This window comes from Meles meles, chromosome 7 (genome assembly GCF_922984935.1).
Source record: "Meles meles chromosome 7, mMelMel3.1 paternal haplotype, whole genome shotgun sequence".
Lineage (NCBI taxonomy): Eukaryota > Metazoa > Chordata > Mammalia > Carnivora > Mustelidae > Meles > Meles meles.
The window spans coordinates 47,510,852-47,524,391 of record NC_060072.1 but is presented as its reverse complement, the minus strand read 5'-3'; the positions used below and the strand labels follow the sequence as shown (position 1 = coordinate 47,524,391).

The window sequence follows — 13,540 nt, the reverse complement described above, 5'->3', positions numbered from 1 at the left end:
GAGAGGGAGAAGCAGGCTCTGCACTGAGCAGGGAACCTGATGTGGGGCTTGATCCCGGGACCCTGAGATCATGACCCGAGTTGAAGGCAGATGCTCAACCATCTGAGCCACCCAGGTGCCCCTTTCGCCTCTTCTTCTGGCTGGTTTTGTAACTTTGGTAACTAAGGCCTTATATGTTCATCTGTAATGTGGGCGTCATATTATAGGGTTATTAAATAATATATTAAAAAATTTAGCCCAGGCCTATAGCTCAATAAATGGTAGTAACCAAAACCCCTACCAAAACCCTTACCCTGCTTCATCATGTATTCTATTTATTTATTTATTTATTTTTAAAGATTATATTTATTTATTTATGAGAGAGAGAGAAAGAGTGAGCAGAAGGGAGAATCTAACGTAGACTCCATGTTCAGTGCAGACCCTGATGTGGGGCTTGATCCCATGACTGCAAGATCATGACCTGAGCTAAAACCACGAGTTGGGACGCTTAACCAACTGAGCCACCCAGGTGCCCCTATGTATTCTACTTAAATGTCATCTCTTCACAGAGGCCTTCCTTGCCCATCATTTTACCCCACATATTCCCTACCAGAGTTCTCAGTTTGTTTCCTTTAAAGCATTTTCACAATTCATGGTTATTTATCTTTTCTGTCTTGTCCTTGGGACTGGAAGCTTCAACAGCAGAGGTAATAGATATCTCATTCACCACTATGTATCCATATCCTAGACCACTGCCTGGCATATAGTAGACATTTAGGGTATATTTGACAGTAAATGAATCAAAGCCCCAAATAGGACTTTATCCCTTAACATTATAGAACAGGAGATGTCTTTAAAAGAATGTGGAGACTCTCATTTTCCCTTCAGCCTTTGCCACTGCTAGGGAATTGAGAAAAGGATTTCTGGATGCATAAATACTGCCAATTTTCTTTATGTCATGTGCCAAAGGTATATTACAAGGACATAGAATATTTCTGAATACTGCACAATTAGTGGATATTAAAATGTACAAACTTATTCAACTCAATAGCAACAACAACAACAAAACACAACAATCTGAGTTTAAAATAGGCAGAGGAACTAAATAGATGTTTTGCAAAGATATCCAAATGGCCAACAGGTATATAAAAAGATACTCAACATCACTAAACATCAGGGAAATGTAAATCAAAAGCACAATGGGGTATCATCTCACACCTGTTAGAACAGCTACCACCACAAAGACAAAAGGTAACAAGTGTTGGTGAGGATGTGGTGAAAAGGGAACACTTATGCACACTGGTGGGAATGCAAATCATTCAACTACTATGGAAAACAATATGGAATTCCTCAAAATTAAAAACAGACTTATCGGGGCGCCTGGGTGGCTCAGTGGGTTAAGCCTCTGCCTTCAGCTCAGGTCATGATCTCAGGGTCCTGGGATCGAGCCCCATATCGGGCTCTCTGCTTGGCAGGGAGCCTGCTTCCTCCCCTCTCTGGCTGCTGCTCTGCCTACTTGTAATCTCTCTCTCTCTCTCTGTAAAAAAAAAAAAAAAAAAACCAGACCTATCTTTCTTTTTTAAGATTTTATTTATTTACTTGACAGAGATCACAAGTAGGTAGAGAGGCAAGCAGAGAGAGAGAGAGAGAGAGGAGGAAGCAGGCTCCCTGCTGAGCAGAGAGCCCGATGCGGGGCTTGATCCCAGGACCCTGAGATCATGACCTGAGTTGAAGGCAGAGGCTTTAACCCACTGAGCCACCCAGGTGCCCCAACAGACCTATCTTTTGATCCAGGAATTTCATTTCTGGGTATATATCCAAAGGAAGTATAAACAGGGTATCAAAGATATGTATGCACTCCCATGTTTACTGCAACATTATTCATAATAGTCAAGATATAAAAACAACTAAGTAGCCACCTATGGATGAATGGATAAATATATATACACACACACACATATACACAAAAATATTTTATATATATAATAGAATATATATTTCATATAATTTATAAATTATATATGTATATATAATCTTGACATTTGCGACAACATGGATAAAACATTATACTAAGTGAGATAAATCAGACGAAAAAGACAAATACTGTATGATATTCAATAGACTCTAAAAAGACAAACTCATAAAAACAGAGATTAAAATGGTGGTTACCAGGAAGGGTTGGGGACACATGTTATTTAAGGGTATAAACTTGCAATGAGTAGTAAATAAGCCCTAGAAATCTAATGCACAATGAAGTGAATATAGACACTAATATTGTATTATAATCATCAAACTTGCTAAGAAACTTAGCAAATTAATTATTATAACCATTAAAAGGAAATAATAATTATGTAGCATGATAGAGGTGCTAATTATTGCTACAATGGCATCCTATTATAACATATTAATGTATAAAATTAACATTTTGAACACCTTACATTTACATAATGTTATATGTCAAATACATTTCAATTTTAAAAGATGTACAAATGTCCATATGTACCTAAATATAAATGAAATTGTCTAACTTACAAACATTCTTAAGTGCAAGAGATTTATAAAGGTAGCTCACTCCTTAATCATATAGTATGATTTTCTACTCAAGGATGATAGATTAGATTCGTAGAGGTACAAATTATAGGCATCTATCACTCTCACTTGTCACCTAACATTCAGATATCTTTCTTCTCTGCATTTCATTTAACATAGCTTTTAGCAAACTCAAAAAAAAAAGCATCAATATAGAAAAGAATATATATGCTTATATGAAATACATGCTATAGGAAATGTCCTGGGTGTGGTACCGACAGAGCTTAGTTTTCCAAAACATACTTAGTCTGGGGCGCCTGGGTGGCTTAGCAGGTTAAAGCCTCTGCCTTCAGCTCAGGTCATGATCCCGGGGTCCTGGGATTGAGCCCCGCATCGGGCTCTCTGCTTGGCTGGGAGCCTGCTTCCTCCTCTCTCTCTCTCTGCCTACTTGTAATCTCTGTCTGTCGAATAAATAAATCTTAAAAAAAAAAAAAAAACATACTTAGTCAAATGACATCCACAGAATTACTTTTAAGTCTACTAATCTGATAATGCCTGCCCTCATTATCCTTATTCAGTCTTCTGGGAATTCTAGATCACTTTATCAGACTAAAACTAAATGGACATTCTGTTCTCATCATTTCTATCCTAAGGAGAAAGGTTCTTGTTATTTCTGCACTTAATTGTTTCAAGTAGTCAAACTTGGGCCCAAGATCGAGCTTAAGGTCAAAACCAGTGGGAAAGACAAACACCTTCAAAACTGAAGGTAAAGTGGCTTAGATAAGGCCTTGAGTTCTGGATTGAAGGAAAGCACTGAATTCATGATGGAAAAGGTCAGTATGAACTCTTCTAACATAAGTATATTTAAGATCAAGTCATAGGAATTCAAAGAGATATAAATCTATATGCATCAATTTATCCTTTTATTTTCTACACTGTTTAATTAAACTACAAGAAGGGACTGTGTTTTACAGTGTAGTTTCATTTAGTTACTCTTTGTTTTTAACATATTTTTCCAACAAAACAACTAAATTTAAACAACTAAAACAAAGAGTCAAATAGACAAAAAAGTATACGCATTGTAGTATGAAATGATTTCAGGCACAACTTCTGCCTTAAGTCGTTCCATATAAATTAAAATGACACATAGGACAGATGGTGCAGAAGAAGTTTCACACGGGAATTTTAAAACTTGGTGATATGAATTGGCTGAATCTCATGTGCTTCTGTTGATAAAATATTGGAAAGATACAAAACCTTGAAAGTAAACATTAGTCACCATGTGGTCTTGGCCTAAAAAAATTGAACCTAGAGAATTTCATCTAGCAGATGGAAAAGCAATACCTTCTAAAATCCATTTAAAATCATTTTGTTTCCTGGTGCAGCCACTCTGGAAAACAGTACATTCCTCAAAAGGTTAAAAATAGAACTACCCTATGATCCAGCAATTGCACTACTAGGTATTTATCCAAAGGATATAAAAATACTGATTCGAAGGGGCACAGACACCTCTGTTTATAGCATCACTATCAATAATAGCCAAATTATGGAAAGAGCCTAAATGTCCATTGACTGATGAATGGATACAGAAGATGAGCTATATAGATACAACGGAATATTACTCAGCCATCAAAAAGAATGAATTATTGCCAATCGCAACAATGTGAATGGAGCTACAGAGTATTACCCTAAGTGAAATAAGTCAGAGAAAGACAAATACCATATGATCTCACTCATATGTGGAATTTAAGAAACAAAACAGATGAATATAGGGGAAGGGAAAGAAAAATAAAATAAGATAAAAAAAAAAAGAGGGAGGCAAACCATAAGAGACTCTACAGTTAAGAGAACAAACTGAGGGTTACTGGAGGGGTGGTGGTGGGGGAATGAGCTAAATGGGTGATATGCATTAAGGAGGGCACTTGTTATGATGAGCACTGGGTGTTATATGGAAGTGATGAATCACTAAATTCTACTTCTGAAACTGATACTACACTATGTGTTATCTAACTTGAATTAAAATAAAATCTTGGAAGAAAAAATAAATAAGCCATTTTGTTTCATCAGATTCAAATATATTATGAAACAAAGAGGCCTTGGTGTGATCAGAAAGCCCTAGGTTGAGAGAATCAAGAGACCCTGCTTCTAGCCATATGCTATTATTCCAAGAAATTGTAACCTCACCTCCCTAGGCCTCAGTTTTTTATCTATAAATTGAAGAAAATAATTAGATCATACTATACTTAACATAGCTCAAGATGCCAGCTTTAATGTTTTAGAGGTCAATATTCCCTATGAACAACTTAATGTTCAAACCATACCACCTACCTTGATAGAGAAAGCTTTTCATGGATACCTTTCTTCTCATCAAACACTATTTGCAAAAAGGCCTCCTATTGGTTGGGCATGAAGAGCACTAAACACAGACTTATGTCTTCACAATTTTGTCTAGGCATGCCTTTTCTTTGGTCTCATATGTTGCAGTATCATAGTGGCTTTGAGATCAGATAGACCCAAGCTGCAATGCTGGCTTCACCAGTAATTAACTCATGGCCATCTTGAGTAAGTAATGTAATGTCTCCGATATTTGGTTTCCTCATAAGTAAAATAAGCATATTAGTAGTATCTTTATCATAAAGTTTTGTGAGGATGAAATGAGAGGACACATGAAGAGCCTTAGATGTGGTACCTGCCACATGTGTTCAGTTATTATTATTGACTGTCTCTACCTACTTGGAAATACAATGTGGATTTGTGTAGTTCTGAGAGCGTTGGGCTTACACTTGAAGGTGAGCACAGGATGGTACAGTAGAGTGAGTTAAAGGGAGTGGGACTGAAAAGAAGCAAAAGTAAAATACTTTTAGTCTGCAGGACAATTTTTTTTTAAAGATTTTATTTATTTATTTGAGAGACAGAGATCACAAGTAGGCAGAGAAGCAGGCAGAGAGAGAGGAGGAAGCAGGCTCCCCGCTGAGAAGAGAAACCGGATTCAGGACTTGATCCCAGGACCCTGAGATCATGACTTGAGCCGAAGGCAGAGGCTTTAACCCACTGAGCCACCCAGGTGCCCCAGGACAATTATTTTTAAAGTCTATTTGTGAAAAATTAAGAGTTGCTAAAGGAACTCTTGCCTTGTTTCTATTTAGCAAATTGGTGACCAAACGCATGTTCAGAATTAGAATTTCCAAACTAGGCTCAGTAAATCCCATATTTGGGTTATTGCATTAAAGACCATCTTCCACAAATGAAAAGATATATACCAAAATATTAACAATGGATACTTCTGGGTGGTAAAAGTATAGGTAATATTAGTTGTTCCTTTATATAGATTCATTTATTTTTCAAGTTATTATTTTCTAAATAAAGGTATCATTTTATAATTAGAAGATTAATCATTATAAAATATGTAATAACTGAAGAAAAAGAATATGGATCTTTCATGGATCTGTTCTTCAAACATCTTAGATTCCCTAGCAACTGTTTAGTATTTGCAATTTTTTCCCTGTTAATAAAGTAATTATTTAACCCTCCTCTAGGCTTGTAACATCAAAGTCACTGCCTCCAAGACTGAAATTCTAAAATGATTTCAATACATCAAGCACTCCCACTGGACACAGTACAGAGATTCAAGTTAGGAGTGAGGGTCGGGAAAGTGGGTAGAGGAAACAATTAAAAAAAAAAAAAGTTACATACTTACTCTTTTTTTTTTAAAGATTTTATTTATTTATTTATTTATTTGTCAGGGAGAGAGAGAGAGAGACAGAGAGAGAGAGCACAGGCAGGCAGAGTGGCAGCAGAGGCAGAGGGAGAAGCAGGCTCCCTGCTGAGCAAGGAGCCCCATGCGGGACTCGATCCCAGGACGCTGGGATCATGACTCAAGCCGAAGGCAGCCGCTTAACCAACTGAGCCACCCAGGCGTCCCCACACTTACTCTTAAAAAGACACACACATACCTATAAACATACACATAAATACGTACATATTCATGTCAACACATACGTACATACACTGCCCCATCTCACTTCCTATTGCTTTTTATATTGGTTTTTATATTGATTATTGCTAATGATACCCAGCTGTGCCAGTTCCTTGGGCTCTTTACCCATGTTTTCCTTTCTCTCAGAATGTAATTTCTCTTGCATTTAAATAGCCTTTTTAAATGAGGCCATTCTGACAGATCCTGATCTGGCATATGGCTGGCAAATATCCAGTGAGTTTAGGATGCTTAGCTAGATAACTCAGATACCACAGATGTGGCTCTACTAAAATGACCTTAAATGGACTCCAAGGCCTAAGGCTGAAGGCATGCTAAGAACCAATTTAGAAGTCATAGTTAATGGGAAAGTGCATTAGCCCCCAACCTCTTCACCTAGGAATGGGCAAATGCTCAGAATTACTAAACACTTCTAAGGAGAGCTAGCCTTATATATTTGTTTCTTTTTAGAGTTAGAGGGGAAATTAGAAACCATGCAGTCTGACCACTTCCTCTTCACACATTAAAAACAACAACAACATCAGAGATGCTAAGATGGCTTTCACAGAGAGCCACCATGTCTCCTCACACCTTGAGTCAGATGTGGGTCTTTGGTTGTAAACAACAGAAGCCTCCCAGACTAATCTAAGCAAGAAAGAATGTGTTGGGAGACAATGAAGTTCTCACAGAAGGAAAGCAAAAGCCTGAAGTGGCAAGATGAGAAAGGACAAAAACCAGAAAGTTGTAGCGGTCTCAGGAATAGGAACTGTTCAATTGTTTTGACAGAGAGCCTTGGTAGAACAAGAGGAGCCAATCATTGTTTTTCCCACATCCCTGAATCATTCCACTAAAGAGGCAAAGAACCAGGAAGAGTCAGACTGACTCTTGTGTTGTCTGCCCACTCCTCAGCAGGCACCTTGATTTACAGTCTCATCACGTTTTCACTTAATAGCAAAAAGGTAATTCCACAAAAAGAAATTGGAATACCATTATACTATTACCCAAGAGGCGCCTGGGTGGCTCAGTTGGTTAAGCATCTGCCTTCAGCTCAGGTCATGATTTCAGGGTCCTGGGATTGAGCTATACCCCCCTGACCCTCCAATCCTGCTTAGCAGGGAATCTGCTTCTCCTTCTCCCTCTGCCTCCTCCCCTCTGTTCTTGCTTTCTCTCAAATAAATGAATAGAATCTTTAAAAAAAAAAGAGGATGGAAAAAGGTATGAAAGGAGAGGTCAGGAACACCAAAGAAAAACATTATCTTTTTCACATTTTTGTCTAGTCCTGACCCAACTATAAGGCAAATATAGCTTTCCATTGTTATTCCTCCTAACTCGCAGACTTTACTATGCAGCTGAAGATTAGTTCCTTTCTACAGGGACCTTAATCAGGTGAGCCAGTTTTTCTCAATTTATGACCATGAAAGGACATGGAAAAATTCAGTCAGAGGAAAAGAAAACCCTTACCAACGGTGTCTTCTTCCCTCAAAGAGCTCTTTGAAATGGGAAATAAAAATTGATTAATATCCTTCAATTTACCACAAATAGAGCTTGTTTCCAAAATGTTTGCCCAGTGCCAAAAATTTATAGCAATACTCATGTTCAGGACAGAAACTGTGCAGATTCAGAGTTTCTCATTGTTATATAATCCTTAAGTAGTTGAAAACAGGCTCTTTATTTTCTTTTTCTCTCATTCAAAAACCATATTCAACATATAGTTTCTGGAAGAAGAAGAGCACTAACGCTGTTTGACTACCACACAGGAACCCTTCTGTCACTGCTCTCCTAGAAAGAACTTTCTCAATAAAACACTTTTTCAAGAAATCACTCTCAGGCTTTGCTTCAAGGGAGAACCCAACTTAAGAATATAGGCAGACACAGAGTAATGTGTTAATATTTCTAATATATATCTTTGATAGAAGTAATCAGGACCTGAGCCAGAAGCTGACATTCTGTTCAGAAACATTTATCCTTATTTCCAATATAGTATGTACTTCCTCCACAATGACTTTTCAACATAAAGTGTAACTACAGAATTTGTGCGGCTTCCCAAGTGGGGAAAAAGAGAGAGAGAGGGAGAGAGACAATTAAGAAAATTAGATGAATTACTACCAAAAATGCATGGACTAATTCTGAAGCATGGTTTTTGGAGCTAGACTGAGCTGGGTTTGAATCCAGCTTTAACATTAGTAGTCATGCATTCATTAAAAGAAGAATACCTTTTTTGGGGGGGGTGGGATTTTTGAGAATTAGAGTTATCTTATTTTTCTTTTAAGATTTATTTTTTTATTTGACAGAGAAAGATCACAAGTAGGCAGAGAGGCAGGAAGAGAGAGAGAGAGAGAGAAGTAGGTTCCTTGCTGAGCAGAGAGCCCAATGCGGGGCTCAATCCCAGGACCCTGAGATCAAGACCCGAGCCGAAGGCATGGTTTAACCCACTGAGTCACTCAGGCGCCCCGAGAATTAGATTTATTTTAGATAAAATACTTAGACCCAAAATATACTGATGACCAGTGGTATTCTGGGGCCCACTCCCAACAGCTTATAGTAGGAGCTTCTACTAATTTCTTCCCAGCTCCACACTCAGTGATATCACAATGACTGCTTGAAACTGGCTACGGTGGGAGTATTACATCACAGAAATTGGCAAATGCTCGAAATCAAGACTCCCACTCATCCCAGAGCTTCTCGTTAAACATATACGAGCACATCACTGCCTTCATCTATAATTCTAGTCTAGACAGTCCCTTGAGCTGTAGATTCACATGGCCTACTAAAGTTCTTCTGAATGCCCCACAGGAATTTAAAACTAGGCGAGCCTGGCTGTCTCCTTCAGAAGAGCATGTGACTCTTGGTCTCACGCTTGTGAGTTTGAGCCCCATGTTGGGCATAGAGATTTCTTAAGTAAATTTAAAAAAATTGTTTTTAAATAAAACTCAATACTCCACAATTAAACTCATCTCTTCTATCCCTCTGTTCATTTCCATCGGTGGAATAACATGGCCCCAGAAATGCAAACTAAATCCAAGAGTTACTCCTTTATATCTCCCTCACCTTTATCCCCACAGCCAATCAATCTAAAACAAAACAAAACAAACAAAAAACAAATAAAAAAACCTTGCAATTTTATGCTTCCTAACAATTTCTCCAACTGTATACTATTCTCCAAGATCGTATTCTTTTCTTTTTTTGCCTGGAAATTCCAGCAGCCTTCTGATTACTCTCATTAAAATTCACCCTTCATATCACCTCAGATAAAGCTTTTCAAAGGTAGGTGCTATGGTGAGTGAAGTGCGTAAGCCTGATGATTCACAGACCTGCACCCCTGGGGCAAATAATACATTATATGTTAATTAAAAAAAAGAAAATGCATATATATACACCTTGTTTGTTTGTTTTTTTTAAAGATTTTATTTATTTATTTGACAGAGATCACAAGTAGGCAGAGAGGCAGGCAGAGAGAGAGAGGGGGAAGCAGGCTCGCTGCTGAGCAGAGAGCCCAATGCGGGGCTCGATCCCAGGACCCTGGGATCATGACCTGAGCCGAAGGCAGCGGCTTAACCCACTGAGGCACCCAGGCGCCCCTATACACCTTGCTTTAAAAAAAAAGGTGCCATTCTTCTGCCTAACAGCCTCCCAGGTTCTATATTTTTTATGGGACAAAATCCAAGCTTCTTAACTTTATCATCAAAGTCCTTTATCACCTTGTTTTAGTTTTTATTTCAACCTCATCACTTACCATTCCTACTTTGGAGTTCACATTTCAGTCACCGACTACTCACAGCATTGTTTCATGCTCTGGGGATGAATTTCCTTCAGTACATAATAACCACAAGTACTGAGCGACTAAGGTAAACTATGGGTAAACATTCTTTTTTTTTTTAAAGATTTTATTTATTTATTTGACACAGAGAGAGAAAGAGAGAGAGAGGCAATGAGAGAGGGAACACAAGCAGGGGAAGCGAGAGAGGGAGAAGCAGGCTTCCCAAAGAGCGGGAAGCCAGATGCGGGGCTCGATCCCAGGATGGTGGGATCATGACCTGAGCCGAAGGCAGAGACTAAATGACTGAGCCACCCAGGCACCCCTAAACATTCTATTTTTATTTTAAAAATCCAAAGGTATAATATTTATTCAAAACTGAAACATGTATTTAATATATCTTCCATCATTCCAATATCACTATTATAAATTGCATTAGACTGCATAACTGGCAACGAATTCCGTCCATCCTTGTATACACAACATTTTGCAATGTGACTATACAGCTCCTTCCATTAAGAGGTGGAGTCTATTTCTCCAGTCCTTGAAATTAGGCGTGGCCATGTCTGTTGCTTTGGCCAATGAGACATACATACAAGAAGCAAGCAGAGCCTTGGAAGTGCTTATGCATTAGGGCTGCTCTCTTGCGGCTCTTAGGGACCCTATGACCATTATTGCGTGATAAAGCCAAGATCGATGCTGGATAATGAGAGGCTTGTGGCCAAGTCAGCTCTGCTGCCCCAGCTGACATCTAGCCCACCTCCAGACATGTAGTGAGAGCATTCTACATCTTTCAGCCCCATCAAACTACCAACTGATCCCAGCTCAAGTCTGCCCAGGCCAGAAACCACAAAACCATGAAAAAGAGTAGTTATTTTAAGCTTCTAATTTTGGTTGGTTTGTTATGGAGCAAAAGCTGATTCCTGAAAAATACTAGCTTTTCTTTGTAAGAACCACCTCTGCCTCTCAGCAAAGCCTAAAGCAGCAAAATATAATAGTCCTAAAAGTTATTAATGTAGGCCAACTTTCAATAATAAACTATGAATTTGCTTTATGTGTAAAAGAATGTATAGTTCACTGATGAAATGAAAAAAGGAGTTAAACACATGTGTAAAGAGATTTAATCGGAAAACTGGCAGTGACAACACCATACTACTGGTTATCTAGCAAATATTTAAGTGTTATTGTGTACCAGCCACTACTGTAGATTCCTTATATACAAAGACAATATATTCATATAAAATATACTTATAAATTAACACATTAATTACCTCTATAATACAAAGGAGTCTGTAATCCACCTAGATGAAGTAGCCATCTAAACAGATAGATGAATTTTAAAATAATTACTAATTCTCTCTGACTATAAAAGTGATAATAGTATTAGGGAAAAACAAAGATTATCAGGTATTCTACCATCTAAAAGACAATATTAAATTGGGTTGATATTCTTACAAGCATATATCTTTTTATTCCTTTATGCATTTATATATTTAAAAAATAGGATTATGTATATGTAGTGTTTTATAATCTGCTTTCTAAAATTACAATACATTGTCGATATCTCCTCATGATATTAAATATTCTATAAAATCATGTTCACAGATGCATTGTATCCCATTATATAGATGTATCCTATTATTTATTTAATCAATATTTTATTGTTAGATGCTGATTTTTTTCCAGTTTTTCTTTCTTCTCATTGTTGTTACAGTGAACCTGTGCAACAAAATCCATGGGCACATACACGATTATTCCTGAGAATTAAAGAATGTAACAGACATAAGTTGTCAAGTAAGCACAAAAATAGCAGGAAGAGAAGAAAAAAAGTGAATAGAAGCTTGCAAAGCACAGAGGGAGGGAAGTTTGAATTCAAAGGTCCTGAGGCAAGATCACAGCATATCTTCAGAGAATGGCAAGAAAAACATAAGACTTGAGCAGAGATCTCTTGGGGAAGAATAGTGCAGAGGAAGTTGGTAAGTCAAAACAAGACTATCATTCTAAAAATTTAGATTTTATTCTATAGCTTATGGGCAGCCTTTGAAACTTCTGTCTACGAAAGAATAAGAATTCTTTCTTAAGCAGTAATACAGAAGAGTTGTTTTATTTTCTTGGGGCTATCTTCATAATATTTTCCTTTAAAATGGTTACTGTAGGGGCGCCTGGGTGGCTCAATCTGTTGAGTGTCTGCCTTCGGCTCAGGTCATGATCCTAGGGTCCTGGGATTGAGTCCCATGTCCGGCTCCCTCTCCCTCTGCCTGCCATTCTGCCTACTTGTGCTCTCTATCTCTGTGTCAAATAAATAAATAAGATCTTAAAAAAAGCTTAAAAAATGGTTATTGTAAAGGATCTGCTGCTTCCTTAACAGTGACTTTATTATTCCTTGGGGCTAACAAATTTTCTGTGGATACATCTGTCTGTTTGTTAATGGAAGCAACGGAAAAATTGATTTGAAATCTTTACCTAAAACTCTTAAAAAACACATCTATTCCTCATATAGAATAGTATCTATTTTCATTGTAGCCATGGTCATCTGGGATAGATTCAGTGGTAATTGTGAGAATTTTGATTTATAGCTTAGGCAATAGAGTAAGAAGGACAGAAGTGAGAAGTGATAACTAAATGGATAACCTACAAAAGTTATATCTTTAGACAAAGCTTTACCTTTGCAGTATTTTTGATCCACATGGGTTAAATCGAGAAGTACAAAGTAACTATTGTACAACAGATTGGAGGGACTGGTTACATTTGTCAGTCCAGCTGCATACTTTACAATCAGTCATGAAAATAACCAGTGTGCACGGGGAGGCCATGCTTCGGCTCTCTGTCTGCACACTCACAAAGCCACAGCATATGGGTCACTGTGCTATTCCGGCCTATATAAGTTCATTGTCTTGATTATACCCAATAATAAACAGAAAATAATGTGATGGTAAATGCAAATACCCTCGCCTAATCACAGCACATTGTTGAAAATCACTTTAATGCTGAACTGAATGTTCACCATTGCAAAATTACAAGGTCTCCCAATGACAGTATTCACCATTATCATACTGCTATTTGATAATTGTTATAAATCAAAGACCAGAGGCAAAGATCAAAGAATAAGAACCACAGATGTCAGCCTGCCCTTTCAATCCCATCTCAATTTTCTCTGACCTTTTGTCTCTGTGGTACATCATATTAAAGTAACTTCAGTGATAAATATCTCCAGAATCTAGATATGAATTGGGGGAAGCTAAGGGGTTTTTTGTGGACTTATTTACTTTGTGAAGAAGACCATGTTATATGTAGATCTTATTAAT

The 13,540-nt window shown here is 37.7% G+C and overlaps 1 protein-coding gene across 8 annotated transcripts in view; it reads right to left on the bottom strand.

Moving 5' to 3' along the window:
• Positions 1-13,540, bottom strand: part of LOC123945893 — a 186,360-nt gene that overhangs the window by 81,411 nt on the left and 91,409 nt on the right. Inside the window, exon 3 of one of the 8 annotated variants that reach the window (XR_006819516.1) lies at positions 10,003-10,059. The exons of the other annotated variants lie outside the window; for them this stretch is intronic. The gene's annotated coding sequence lies outside the window, so the exon portion shown is untranslated. Of the gene's footprint in view, positions 1-10,002; positions 10,060-13,540 lie in introns of those variants that run through there. 8 annotated transcript variants of the gene reach the window in all.